The following is a 12853-nucleotide window of genomic DNA, read 5'->3' on the forward strand; positions in this document are numbered from 1 at the left end:
TATTGTCTCCTCTTGTTCTCCTGTCAACAGTAAACGTTTCACTAACAGAAATCACAGAGAAAATATATTGATATTGATATTAAATTATTTAGGGAGGGGCTAATTAATATTTTAGGACTAGCTATGTTCCTGATTCCTACCTACCTTTTGTCTGAAATTTGTATTTACATTTTACTCAACTGCGTTACCCACTCCAGTCAGCAGATTGCGGTCTGCGACTTTAAGGCAATGATGCTACTGTGACGTATAATCTAGTGGACGGAACGCTTCTTTCAGCAGCAGCAACAGTTCGTCAGTCACTTCGGTAGCTTGCTAGCCAAAATAGACGAACCAATAAAGCTCTTTAGACGTATTAGTGTATATTAGCCACTGTATTTTAAACCCACTTCTGTCGCCTAGTTAGTTATCCGTTTTAATTTCATATTTACGGTGTTGTTATTATTCCGTTAGCGGGCTGGTTAAGTTAGCATTAGCCTAGCTAGCTAACATCCCCGACCATGCGGTCACTAAGCTACTCCCCTGCTATAGAAGAAGCGGGTATCACAGTAAAACAAGAAGTAGAGGATGAGGCCGTTACTGTGAAAGAAGGGGAAGAAGCGTTCAGAGTGAAAGAGGATGAGGATGCAGTTTATGGAGTGAAAGAGGAGGAGGAAGAGATGACTGTTACATTGAAAACGGAGGAGGAAGAAGAGGAGGAGGAAACTGGATATCTGGTCCCGGTTTCCCAAACGCATCTTAAGGTGTCCGATGGTTCTAACGGTGAACTTAGCCATAAGATGGTTTTGAGAAACCGTTCCCTGATTAACACTCGTAAGTACTGTCTTAAAAACAGAGGCACAAACTCTGCAGTTGTTGAACTGGGGAAATCAGTATGGACTGTTGTTCCATGTTGTGAATGTTATCCAATGTGGTACTATGGGTTATAGCAGTATGGACTGTGTATTATTTATTTATAGCCATTGATTCTTGAAGAATATAACACATGCCTCATGAGCTTAGTTCAACTGTTGTACCCCATCAGAACCCCAAATAAGCTTTTTTTACTCCAATGTTTAGAAACAATGTAAATCAACACTGTATAGCCTCAACATGGTTAAAACTATAATGTTGATATCATGGATGGTCAGTCCTTGCATCCATTGGTCTGTCTATGAATTTGAGAGTAGTTACATTTCTCCAACCCCATCATCATCTTATTAGCAAAACAGTAGTAGAATTACAGCTTTGTTATTGTTTCAACTGCAGATTGGTTGTTTGTTGTGTGGCATTTTTAAAGAGACAACCTAGGATTTAAACAGAAACAAAATGGCTGCCCAGAGACTTGGTTTGGTTAACAGCTGAGGGATGGGGGTTGGAGAAATATAACCACTCTCAAATTCATAGAGAAAGCTATTGTATCAACCTTAACCCAAAACCTAGGGACCTCGTCAAGAAGTTCAGACATCTTGGTGTAACAGTTATAAGGTGTTAACTTGAGAGTCACTGGACCCAGGTTTGAGTTCAGCTCAGGGCGACCCCCTGAATTCAATACACTATGAATACAAGGACTGGCCATCCATGATGTCATAATGATAGTTTAACCAGGTTTCTAGGATATATAGTATATTCTAGAATTCATCCATGATGTCATAGTGGTAGTTTAACCAGGTTTCTAGGCTATATAGTATATTCTAGAATTCATCCATGATGTCATAATGATAGTTTAACCAGATTTCTAGGCTATATATTATATTCTAGAATTCATCCATGATGTCATAGTGATAGTTTAACCAGGTTTCTAGGCTATATTGTACATTCTAGAATTGCCAGTGAGGAATTCCTGTGAAGGCAAATTATTAGAGCTGTTGATAAGTCATTGTATAATATTCAGCCAATTTTTTGTCATGCCTTTACATTAAAGGCAAGACATACCTAGAAGCAATTACATTCATGAATTGGTTTGAAACCTTTGTTTTAACCCCTTCTTAAAGTTGGTGCCTTGATGGATTTGTAAAAAATGGTTTATCATGAAACACTGTTTTTTAAATTTATTTAAATGTAACCCTTATTTCAGTTAAGTTAGTTAAGAACAAATTCTTATTTACAATGACTGCCTACACCGGACGATGCTGGGCCAATTGTGCGCCGCCCTATGGGACTCCCAATCACGGCCGGTTGTGATACAGTCTGGATTTGATCCAGGGTGTCTGTAGTGGCGCCTCAAGCACTGAGATGCAGTGTCCGCTGCACCACTCGGGAGCCCCAAAATCATGTTCTAGTGCTGTCCCCAACTAAAATACATCTTGGTCAACCAAGAGTCATCTGTTCTTTCTACCAATCGCCCCATGTGTTTTTATAAAATCAATCAAGACATACAAATGACTCAAAGTCATAACTAGAGGGAGCCGCTCGTCAACATAACCCGACCAGAGGGAGCCGCTCGTCAACATAACCCGACCAGAGGGAGCCGCTCGTCAACACAACCCGACCAGAGGGAGCCGCTCGTCAACACAACCTGACCAGAGGGAGCCGGTCGTCAACACAACCCGACCGGAGGGAGCCGGTCGTCAACACAACCCGACCGGAGGGAGCCGGTCGTCAACACAACCCGACAGGAGGGAGCCGGTCGTCAACACAACCCGACCAGAGGGAGCCGGTCGTCAACACAACCCGACAGGAGGGAGCCGGTCGTCAACACAACCCGACCGGAGGGAGCCGGTCGTCAACACAACCCGACCTTCAGGGAACAGTAGTTAAAAAAGTGGGGTATATATACTTGTGATGGTGAGAACATGTTTTTGTTTGAATTATAGCTGTAACAACTCTTTGGGAATAATTAAACTTGGTTAAACTTCTCTAGTGTCCGTGAGTTATTTATTCTGAAAAATTAGAACCTAACACTATACCTAGTTTTCCCTGAAGAAGGGAAACGAGGGGCAACGCCTGTTTGGCCACACCCCTTCCTGGGTCGGTGAAGAGTGGTGTTAAATTTAAGGAATAAATCCGAGCCTCACACTAATCAACAGTGGAAGGCGGAGCTTCCAGCGAGGCGTGAATTTAATAGTACGTTTTACCTAGTTTCCCTCCTTCAGAGAACAGTAGTTATAGTCATAACGTTACGGTTGTGATATGATGAACTTCAACTTAAATACAGGATCTTGCTGTCGGACAATTTTTTTGTATTCTGAAATGCACTCCACCCACTTATCATTTAGTGGCTCCTTATGTTACGCTAGGAAAACAGATTGTGGAACAGAAACACTAAATAATTTCAGAGTTTGCTTTTTAACTGAGAGTCATCTTGTAATCAGATGGCGTAGCAGTAAGACGTTTGTTGAAAATGTTACCTTTTTTTGTATATATTGAAATATATTGCAATATCTTTTTCCATTTTTTTATTATATACACCTCCCGGCAACCCGCCTCACCCAATGTGATACGGATCTGTTTTTTTTTTATAGACCTTATAGCTAGAACCTCCATCAGAAGCTAGCCTATAGAAGCTAACCAGCTAATTAGCTACTAGCTATTGAGTCATTGTTAGCCACTGCTAGCGGCCTTTACCTTTTTAGCTCAGACACCAGCCGCTTTTAGCCTGGATAATACCTGCCAGTCTGCACAACGCGATATCAACCCTGAGCATATCGGACTGTTTTTCTCCATTACATCACTGTATTCCTGCCGTAAGCTCTGGACCATTACACCAGATAATCACAGCTGGCTAGCTGCTACCGAGTGGCCCAGCCCCGAAGCTAGCCTTGAGCCAGGCCCATCTCCCGGCCTGCTCAGTGGACCCTATGATCACTCGGCTACACAGCTGATGCCTCCCAGACTCTTCACTAAGACGACTAGAAGCCACTACATCAACGGATTCCTGCCGTAAGCTCTGTACCTTTGCACCGGATTGGCTACAGTGGCTAACGCCCTTGTCCCGAAGCTAGCAGCAGTTAGCCTCGAGCCAGGTGCATCCTCCGGCTAGCAAACAAAATTACTCCAGCTACAATACCTCTTTTGCCAGTTGGCCTGGACCCTTTGTCGACACGGAGCACAGCCGATCCATCACGACTGGTCTGCCGACGCAATTCCGTCCGATGTGCCCTCAACCGGCCTTTGCCAGACGTCGGTGACGCCCTTGTCCCGAAGCTAGCACCAGTTAGCCTCGAGCCAGGCGCATCTCCCGGCTAGCGTAGTAATGACTACCTAGCGGCTTCCCTGGTTCATATATTGCTGTCCACTGGACCCTATGATCACTTGGCTACATAGCTGATGCCTGCTGGACTGTTCATTTATCACGGTTCTCCATTTTGTTTATTTTGTTTCTGTTGGCCCCAGCCTCGAACTCAGGCCCTGTGTGTAGTTAACTGACCCTCTCAGCCCATTCATCGCCATTTTACGTGTTTTTGTTGTCTTAGCTGATTAACTGTTGTCTTACCCGTTGTTGTCTTATCTAGCTCTCCCAATCAACACCTGTGATTGATTTATGCCTCGCTTTATGTCCCTCTAATGTCAATATGCCTTGTATACTGTTGTTTAGGGTAGTTATCATTGTTTTATTTTACTGCGGAGCCCCTAGTCCCACTCATTTTGCCTCAGAGAACTACTTTGTCCCACTTCCCACACATGCGGTGACCTCACCTAGCATAACTTGTGCCTCCAGAGATGCAACCTCTTATCGTCACTCAGTGCCTAGGTTTACCTCTACTGTACCCGCACACTACCATACCCCTGTCTGTACATTATGCCTTGAATCTATCCTACCACACCCAGAAATCTGCTCCTTTTATTCTCTGTTCCCAAAGCACTAGACGACCAGTACTGATAGCCTTTAGCCGTACCCTCATCCTACTCCTCTGTTCCTCGGGTCATGTAGAGGTGAACCCAGGCCCTGTGTGTCCCCAGGCACTTTCATTTGTTGACTTTCTGTGACCATAAAAGCCTTGGTTTCATGCATGTTAACATCAGAAGCTTCCTCCCTAAGTTTGTTTTACTCACTGCTTTAGCACACTCCAACCTTGATGTCCTTGCCGTGTCTGAATCCTGGCTTTGGAAGGCCACCAAAAATTCAGAAATTTCCAGCCCCATCTACAACATTTTCCGTCAAGATAGAACTGCCAAAGGGGGAGGAGTTGCAATCTACTGCAGAGATGCAAAGTTGTATTATGCTTTCCAGGTCTAAACCCGGTTCAACTATCATTATGACATCATGGATGAATTCTAGAATATACTATATATCCTAGAAACCTGGTTAAACTATCATTATGACGTCATGGATGAATTCTAGAATATACTATATATCCTAGAAACCTTTCCAGGTCTAAACCCGGTTCAACTATCATTATGACATCATGGATGAATTCTAGAATATACTATATATCCTAGAAACCTGGTTAAACTATCATTATGACATCATGGATGAATTCTAGAATATACTATATATCCTAGAAACCTGGTTAAACTATCATTATGACATCATGGATGAATTCTAGAATATACTATATATCCTAGAAACCTTTCCAGGTCTAAACCCAAACAGTTCGAGCTTCTAATTTTAAAAACGAATCTCTCCATAAATAAGTCTCTCAATGTTGCCGCCTGTTATAGACCCCCCTCAGTTCCCAGCTGTGCCCTGGACACCATATGTGAATTGGTTGGCCCCATCTATCTTCAGTTTGTTCTGTTAGGTGACCTAAACTGGGATATGCTTAACCTCTCTAGGAGGTGAGGGACGCTACCGTCCCACCTGGCCAACATCCAGTGAAATTGCAGAGCGCCAAATTCAAAAACAGAAATACTCATTATAAAAATTCATAAAACATACAAGTGTTATACATCAGTTTAAAGATTAACAGTTACCAGCCAAGTAGAGGAGTTACACAAGTCAGAAATAGCAATAAAACTAATCACTTACCTTTGATGATCTTCATATCGTTCCACTCACAAGACTCCCATTTACTCAATAAATGTTAGTTTTGTTCGATAAAGTCTCTCTTTATATCCAAAAACCTCAGTTTTGTTCAGTAATCCACAGGCTCAAAGGCAATCACAACATCCAGACACAAAATCCGAATAGTATCAGTAAAGTTTGTAGAAACATGTCAAACGATGTTTATAATCAATCCTCAGGTTGTTTTTAGCCTAAATAATAGATAACATTTCAAAGGTAAACAAGAACGGCGCATTCTGGGACACTGAATGGTTCACTCATTCGGAGTGGTCTTACTCTCTCAATTTTCAGAATACAAGCCTGAAACAATTTTTAAAGACCGTTGACATCTAGTGGAAGCAATTTGAGTCCTAAGTCAATGGAATCTGTATAGGCAGTCAATGGGAAAACTACAAAAATATAAAAATCCCACTTCCTGGATGGATGTTTCTCAGGTTTTCGTCTGTCATATCAGTTCTGTTATACTCACAGACATTATTTTAACAGTTTTGGAAACTTTAGAGTGTTTTCTATCTAAATCTACCAAGTTTACTTTGGGCACGCTTTTCATCCGGAGGTGAAAATAGTGCCCCCTACCCTAGTGAGGTTAACACCCCCGCCGTCCTACAATCCAAGCTAGATGCCCTCAATCTCACACAAATGATAAAGGAACCCACCAGGTACAACCCTAAATCCGTTAACATGGGCACCCTCATAGATATTATCCTGACCAACTTGCCCTCCAAATACACCTCTGCTGTTTTCAATCAGGATCTCAGCGATCACCGACTCATTGCCTGCATCCGTTATGGGTCCGCGGTCAAACGACCAGCCCTCATCACTGTCAAACGCTCCCTAAAACACTTGTGCAAGCAGGCATTTCTAATCGACCTGGCCCGGATATCCTGGAAGGATATTGACCTCATCCAGTCAGTAGGAGATGCCTGGTTGTTTTTTAATTGTAATTTCTTCACCACCTTAAATAAGCATGCCCCTTCAAAAAATGTAGAACTAAGAACAGATATAGCCCTTGGTTCACTCCAGACCTGACTGCCCTCGACCAGCACAAAAACATCCTGTGGCGTACTGCACTAACATCGAATAGCCCCCGCGATATGCAACTTTTCAGAGAAGTCAGGAACCAATACACACAGTCAGTTAGGAAAGCAAAGGCTAGCTTTTTCAAACAGAAATTTGCATCCTGTAGCTCTAACTCCAAAAAGTTTTGGGACACTGTAAAGTCCATGGAGAACAAGATTCCTAAAGATTGGAAAGCTGCCGCTGTCATCCCCCTCTTCAAAGGGGGTGACACTCTAGACCCAAACTATTACAGACCTATATCCATCCTGCCCTGCCATTCTAAAGTCTTCGAAAGTCAAGTTAACAAACAGATCATTGACCATTTTGAATCCCACTGTACCTTCTCCGCTGTGCAATCCAGTTTCCGAGCTGGTCACGGGTGCACCTCAGCCTCGCTCAAGTTACTAAACGATATCATAACCGCCATTGATAAAAGGCAGTACTGTGCAGCCGTCTTCATTGACCTGGCCAAGGCTTTCGACTCTGTCAATCACCGTATTCTTATCGGCAGCCTCAATAGCCTTGGTTTCTAAAATGACTGACTCGCCTGGTTCACCAACTACTTCTCAGACAGAGTTCAGTGTGTCAAATCGGAGGACCTGTTGTCTGTACCTCTGGCAGTCTCTATGGGGGTACCACAGGGTTCAATTCTCGGACCGACTCCTTTCTCTGTAAATACCAACGATATTGCTCTTGCTGCGGGTGATTCCTTGATCCACCTCTACGCAGACGACACCATTCTGTATACATCTGGCCCTTCTTTGGACACTGTGTTAACAAACCTCCAAACGTGCTTCAATGCCATACAACACTCCATCCGTGGCCTCCAACTGCTCTTAAAAGCTAGTAAAACTAAATGTATGCTCTTCAACCTATCGCTGGCTCCCCCCGTCCAGCATCACTACGATTCTGACTTAGAATATGTGGATAACTATAAATACCTATGTGTCTGGCTAGACTGTAAACTCTCCTTCCAGACTCACATTAAGCATCTCAATCCAAAATTAAATCTAGAATCGGCTTCCTATTTTGCAACAAAGCGTCCTTCACTCACGCTGCCAAACACTTATTTACAAAATAGCCTCCAACACTCTACTCAGCAAACTGGATGCAGTCTATCACAGTGCCATTTGTTTTGTCACCAAACCCCATATACAACCCACCACTGCGACCTGTATGCTCTCGTCGGCTGGCCCTCACTACATATTCGTCGCCAAACCCACTGGCTCCAGGTCATCTATAAGTCTTCACTCAGCACACTGGTCACCATAGCAACACCCACCCATAGCACGCGCTCCAGGAAGTATATCTCACTGGTCACCCCCAAAGCCAACATCTACTTTGGCCGCCCTTCCTTACAGTTCTCTGCTGCCAATAACTGGAACGAATTGCAAAATTCGCTGAAGTAGGAGACTTATATCTCCCTCACTAACTTTAAGCATCAGCTATCTGAGCAGCTTACCGATCGTTGCAGCTGTACACAGCCCATCTGTAAACAGCTCATACAACTGCCTACCTCATCCCCATGTTTTCATTTACTTTTTTTGCTCTTTTGCACACCAGTAATTCTACTTGCACATCATCATCTGCACATCTATCACTCCAGTGTTAATTTGCTAAATTGTAATTACTTCACTACTATGGCCTATTTATTGCCTTACCTCCTTACTCCATTTGCGCACACTGTATATAGATTTTTCTATTGTGTTATTGACTGTACTTTTGTTTATCCCAAGTGTATGTAACTCTGTTGTTTTTTTGTCGGTCTGCTTTGCTATATATATGAGAAATATACAAATAAAATCTTTACTTTATTGACAACACCCAAATGGATACTGTCATTAACGTGGTTCTTCAATAATTACTTATAATTCTTCAAACATATTAAACAGGACATTCAAACGAGCCTTACAATTATAATCCAAAGAAGTGTGAAATGTACTCATAATCAACCTGGAAATAGAGGTTACTCCCCGGAGTTTTCCCCCATTCACATTCAGAATACATTGTGAAAAACTAAAAGCTTTGCTCACCATTTTTGCTCCAGGCAGATATACTACATCCATAACTTGTGGTTTCCTCATTAGCAGATATACTACATCCATTACTATCGTTTTCCTCATTAGCAGGGAGGTGTTTCTGCAATCAAATTGTGTGCGCATTGCCAATTTTATTAAACACAGAAAGGGGCCAATATTGGAGACCAAAAGTTGTCTGACACACTGCTTAGAGTTTCAACAACACGAATAACTTATTTCTAGTCTACAATCATCGATCTTACTACTAAAATATGACTATTCTTGCTTTTTTAAGACAATTGTCAAATAATTTTAACATTCATTACAGATGTCAATTGTTGTACAACATCATGGCTACGCTGTTGGCATCACCTTTTACAGTGAATTTCCACTGTTGTGGGCCTTGAACCATTTAACTTTGTTGTTCACACAGGAGAGATACGGGACTATCGTGGATCCTTTGGGGAGGCTCAACAACCTCATGATGCTGACGAGGCAGAGAAGAGTCTCTCCAGATCAGAACACCTCAATAAACACCTGCAGAGATCCACAGGGAAGAGAACTCACTGCTGCTCTGACTGTGGGAAGAGATTCACCTCATCAGGCATTAAAATTCATCAAAGGACCCACACAGGAGAGAAACATTATAGAGTTTTACTACATTTGACTCTCTGACAGTACACCAGAAAATACACAAAGGAGAGAAACCTTATAGATGTGTTCAATGTGGGATGAGTTTTAAAGCATCTAGCAATCTGACTACACACCAGAGAACACACACAGGAGAGAAACCTTATAGCTGTAATCAATGTGGGAAGAGTTTTACTACATTTGACTCTCTGACAGTACACCAGAAAATACACACAGGAGAGAAACCTTATAGCTGTGTTCAATGTGGGAAGAGTTTTACTGCATCTAGCAATCTGACTACACACCAGAGAACACACACAGGAGAGAAATCTTATAGCTGTGATCAATGTGGGAAGAGTTTTACTACATCTAGCTATCTGACAGTACACCAGAGACTACACACAGGAGAGAAACCTTATAGCTGTGTTCAATGTGGGAAGAGTTTTACTGCATCTAGCAATCTGACTACACACCAGAGAACACACACAGGAGAGAAATCTTATAGCTGTGGTCAATGTGGGAAGAGTTTTGGTCAAGCTAGCCAGCTGACAGTACACCAGAGAACACACACAGGAGAGAAACTATTTATCTGTGATGAATGTGGGAAGAGTTTTACTACTTCTGGCTATCTGACAGTGCACCAGAGAAGACACACAGGAGATAAACCTTATAGCTGTGGTCAATGTGGGAAGAGTTTTTGTCAATCTAGTGATCTGACAGTGCACCAGAGAACACACACAGGAGAGAAACCTTATAGCTGTGATCAATGTGGGAAGAGTTTTACTACATCTGGCTCTCTGACTTTACACCAGAGAACACACACAGGAGAGAAACCTTATAGCTGTGGTCAATGTGGGAAGAGTTTTTGTCAATCTAGTGAACTGACAGTGCACCAGAGAACACACACAGGAGAGAAACCTTATAGCTGTGATCAATGTGGGAAGAGTTTTGTTCAATCTAGTTATCTGACAGTGCACAAGAGAACACACACAGGAGATTAACCTTATAGCTGTGACCAGAGATAATCTGATAAAAGATCTCTGACTAATCATCAGAAAATACATGAAGCAGTTGTTTCATGATATCAATGAAATGATGTCACAATGTAGAATGTTTAAACATTGTAGTAGGAGTATTTTAATGATGTCACAATGTAGAATGTTTAAACATTGTAGTAGGAGTATTTTAATGATGTCACAATGTAGAATGTTTTAACATTGTAGTAGGAGTATTTTAGTGATGTCACAATGTAGAACCCTAAATGTTTGTCCCCTGTTCTATTGATTTCAACATGATATGGATATTAGCCTCAGGGGGAAATCCAGGCTCTGAATTGGAAGAGTACTATTTATGAGATTTAGTAAGTACACATTATTCCCAGATTCAGTGTGGTTTTTGAGCTGCTAGTTTTAACAGGACGTGCAACCTCATCTCCCTCCTGTCGCACAAATGATTTTAGCATGAAATTGATTAGTTATGACAAATAAGTGTTGCGTTCCTTTGTTTAGCGACCCCTACATTTAAATGCATTCCAACATCACGTACAACCTAATTTCCCCCCTAATCGATATCAGTGATTTATTGCTACTTGTCAAAACAACACTGTTTCTGGTGCTTGTGCAGATTAAAAAGTCATTTTTTTTTTAAATACAAGTAATATGATTATTGTGGCAGATGTTTGTGTAAATAGCACATGTTATGTTTAGGTTTTCAATTTATCCCAAACTGTTTCTACATATTGGTTATTGATTTGGACATCCCAGGCTATCCCACCTAGCAAAATGTAATTGAAAAGTCGTTGAAAATAAGAGTATGCAATCAAATATTTTTTTAAACATTTTTTATTATACCATGCCTTACCATTAAGTGAATTATTGACAATACATATGATCAAAGGGGTGTACATTTGGTTTTGGTAATTCATGTTTACAATTCATGTAACTTTTAGTAATCATAATTATTTATGCAATCAACTGACAATTTTCGGGTATAAATATATTGACATTGTTGCCCTTCTTTTAGAATAGCAGGGTTAATTCTCAGATGTGCCAACCCAAATGTACTAGAGCATGACATTGGGGACTGGGCCCCGATCCAACAACATGCCTATCTAGTGAACCCTGAAAAGAAGGAGAAGCTCTGCAGTGAGGTGGAAAGTTACTACTGATATTGCAGGAGTTTCCTCTTGAAATCAGACATGTCCGTGGTAAGGACAACTTGGTTGCTGATTTTCTCAAAGGTGGGCAGTCAAAAAGATTTGTGTTTTGCGTTTAGCCAGTGCATTGCCATGGATCACAATTTATTTTGACTGCACGTTTTTCCGTATTGGAGATGAGTTTTGTTTGGGCTCGTTCCAAGGGGACGAGAGTTCTAGAAGCTAGTGAGTTTTGGGAAGACGAGAGTTCTAGAAGCTTGTGAGTTTTAGGAAGACGAGAGTTCTAGAAGCTAGTGAGTTTTAGGAAGACGAGAGTTCTAGAAGGGAAAAAATAATAGTTTAGGAATCTATAGAAAGAAAAAGGAGAAAAGATACGATATTATTATACATTCTATATTATTATTTAGAAGGATGTGTTTTTAATTGTTGACAGCCAGTAGACTGCATGTTTATATTGGTGAAGCATTGTAGTTGATTATAATGTGAAATGGAAGTTGTTTTCTGTTAGTGGTGAGCAAACTTGTCCAACAAAAACATAATATATATTTGTTTTCTTAAGGGGAAAAGTGTTACAGGCTTTGGTTTTTCCATTTATGTTTTGAGGTTGGACTTTATCACGTATAGCTCGTTAGCACATTTAGCACGTTTAGCACTTCTAGCTCGTTAGCACATTTAGCACGTTTAGCACGTATAGCTCGTTAGCACATTTAGCACGTTTAGCACGTATAGCTCGTTAGCACATTTAGCACGTCTAGCTCGTTAGCACGTATAGCTCGTTAGCACATTTAGCACGTCTAGCTCGTTAGCACATTTAGCACGTATAGCTCGTTAGCACGTTTAGCACGTATAGCTCGTTAGCACATTTAGCACGTATAGCTCGTTAGCACGTTTAGCAGGTCAGGGAGAAAAGACTCACCTTGTCGCTCAGGGTATCAGCCTGAGCTATTTAAAAACGCGTTTTCAACATTTCAAGATAGCAGTTAGTTTAGTTTGATGTAAATAAAGATAGCTGCGAAGTGGGACTCTGTCATTGTTTCTGACAAGATCTCTCATTGATCTCGGGTTCAG

General features: G+C 41.5%; 1 pseudogene; it reads left to right on the forward strand.

The window, feature by feature from the left end:
• Positions 1-266: 266 nt before the first annotated feature.
• On the forward strand, positions 267-11484 carry LOC129842745 (zinc finger protein ZFP2-like; annotated as a pseudogene).
• The last annotated feature ends 1369 nt before the right edge of the window (positions 11485-12853 follow it).

Source organism: Salvelinus fontinalis, unplaced genomic scaffold (genome assembly GCF_029448725.1).
Source record: "Salvelinus fontinalis isolate EN_2023a unplaced genomic scaffold, ASM2944872v1 scaffold_0064, whole genome shotgun sequence".
In the NCBI taxonomy this organism is placed as follows: Eukaryota; Metazoa; Chordata; class Actinopteri; order Salmoniformes; family Salmonidae; genus Salvelinus; species Salvelinus fontinalis.